This window comes from Elephantulus edwardii, unplaced genomic scaffold (assembly GCF_000299155.1).
Source record: "Elephantulus edwardii isolate Elephantulus edwardi_28Jun2011 unplaced genomic scaffold, EleEdw1.0 scaffold00112, whole genome shotgun sequence".
Classification (NCBI taxonomy): Eukaryota; Metazoa; Chordata; class Mammalia; order Macroscelidea; family Macroscelididae; genus Elephantulus; species Elephantulus edwardii.
The window spans coordinates 3,528,357-3,530,807 of NW_006399862.1; the positions used below are offsets into that span (position 1 = coordinate 3,528,357).

Sequence of the window (2,451 nt, forward strand, 5' to 3'; positions counted from 1 at the left end):
GGGTGCTGGCACCTGACACTGACCCTCTGTCCTTCCAAGTGTGATGTTTTAAATGGACTAATGTCTCCTGGCAACAAGCCCAAAGTATGTGAGACAGAACTTCAATATACTTGCCTCTAAGGAGTAAACTGGTTTCACTTTCTCCAAGACAAGCCCGTTTGTTCCCTTGGCAGTCCATGGTATGTTCAATACTCTTCTCCAGCAGCAAAATTCAAAGACATCAATTCTTCTGTCATCCTTAGTTATTGTGCAGCTCTTGGATGCATTTGAGAAGGAAATGAGAAGACAATGGCCTAGATCAGATATACCTTAGTAACTCTGAAGAGGTCTCAAACAGGAACTTTTTCCAATGCAACTTAGCTTTTGATTTTCTGACTGCTGATGCCAGTGGTGCTGATTGTGGATCTAAGCAAGATGCAATCATTAACAGTTTCAATCTTTTCTCCATCTATCATGATGCTGCCTACTGGCCTGCTGGTAAGGATTTTTGGTTTCTTGATATTGAGATATAATCCACTTTGAAGCCTGCAGTCCTAGACTTTCTGTAGCAAATGCTTCATATCCTCCTGAGTTTTGACGAGTGAGGTAGTGTCATCCACATAACGCAGGTCATAGGGGAGCTTTTAACCAATGCACCACCTAAGCTGTTGACTATGGGCATACATTTTTTACATTCTGCCTTACCATGAGTGCATTTTAATAATCTGTATCTAGAGTTTTAGGTAGTCTTCTATATTTTGGGAGCATTCTAATTATTAAAAATTTCAGGAGTTTGTCAAACATAGTTGTCAAACAGATCGAATGCTACAATTTTTATCAAAGTACAATAAAGATCTATCATACTCCTTTTGAAAATGTGCAGGGATCAATATGTCATTGGAGCAGGTTGTGTTGCTAGGGGTCATAGAATCGATCCACTATGACTCAGAGAAACCCTATAAAAGACCACAACCTTGCCCTATCCTGCGCCCTCCTCAGGAGCTCTGCCCTCTTGGTGTGTCAACTGTTGCAGTCACGTCAGTCTGTCAACCTATCTGATTGAAGGTTTTCCTCTCTTACATTGGCTCTCTACTTTTCCCATAATGAGACCTTTTTTCAGACTACTGTCTCCTGACAACATGGCCAGAGTAGGTAAGATGAATTTCCATTTTCCTTACCGCTAAAATTCACCCTGGTTGAGTTTCATTCCAAGATAGATTAGTTTATTCTTAGACAGTACCTAAGTTAAGATGGAGTGATTAGACACAAGCAAATGAAAGTAATCATTTCCTTGCTCACATTAAAGGGGGTTACATTGGCTTATCTGGTAAAGATGGTATCACCAGCCAGCGAAAATGGGAAGAAGACAACACTTCTTTATTGGATAAGAGTTGCACTGCCGCCCGGCCTCCTGCAGCGCCGCGGGCCCTGTTCCTGTGGCTGCGGGACGCCGCACACCGAAGGAGACAAATCTTTTGTTGAATTCCTGAGTGGTGGAATTAAAGAAGAGAAGAAGATCCAGAAACATAAGTCCCTCCCTAAGATGTCTGGCGGTTGGGAGGTAGAAGTGAAAGGGACAGAAGCTAAATTAGTTCGGAAGGTTGACGGAGAAAAGATCACGGTCACGTTCAACATTAACAATAGTATCCCACCAACATTTGATGGAGAGGAGGAATCCTCACAGGGGCAGAAGGTTGAAGAACAAGAGCCTGAACTGACCTCAACACCTAATTTTGTGGTTGAAGTTATAAAGAGTGATGACAAGAAGGCCCTTGTGCTTGACTGCCATTATCCAGAGAATGAGGTTGGAGAGGAATAAAAGGAGGAGAGTGACATCTTCTCTATTAAGGAAGTGAGTTTTCAGTCCACTGATGAGTCTGACTGGAACTACACAAAGCACACACTCCACACAGATTCCCTGGACTGGGCTTTGTATGACCACGTAATGGATTTCCTTGCCGACCGAGGGGTGCACAACACTTCTGCAGATGAGCTGGTGGAGTTCAACACAGCCCCGGAGCACCGAGAGTACATTACTTTCCTGGGAGACCTCAAAAGTTTTGTTAAAAGCCAGTAGAGAAGAGCATACAGATGTTGAAAACCTTCATTTTAGGGCAGGTGAGCAAAACCTAAAGGCCAGACGATGATAACCTACTATCATGGGGAAAAAAATCAAACTTAAATTATTTTTCTTAGATTTCTGTTTACAATATTATTCTTTCACTAAAATTATTTTTAATTTTTTTTTTTATAACATGATGGACAATAAAATTAGCTTATCCCTTGGAAAAAAAAAAAAGAGTTGCACTGCCAACCTCAAGACAGGTGGTTTGAATCCTCTAGCTGCTCTGAGGGAGAAGGTCGGGCAAGCTCCTCCCACACAATGTAAAGCCTCAGAACACCTGCTGGAGGGTCAGCTATGAGTCGATTCCTCTTTGCAAAGGAGCTCTGCTTTTATTGTCGTTAACTTGC

The 2,451-nt window shown here is 42.2% G+C and overlaps 1 pseudogene; it reads left to right on the forward strand.

The window, feature by feature from the left end:
• The first annotated feature begins 1,312 nt into the window (after positions 1-1,312).
• Positions 1,313-2,056, forward strand: LOC102859852 (annotated as a pseudogene).
• Positions 2,057-2,451: the final 395 nt, after the last annotated feature.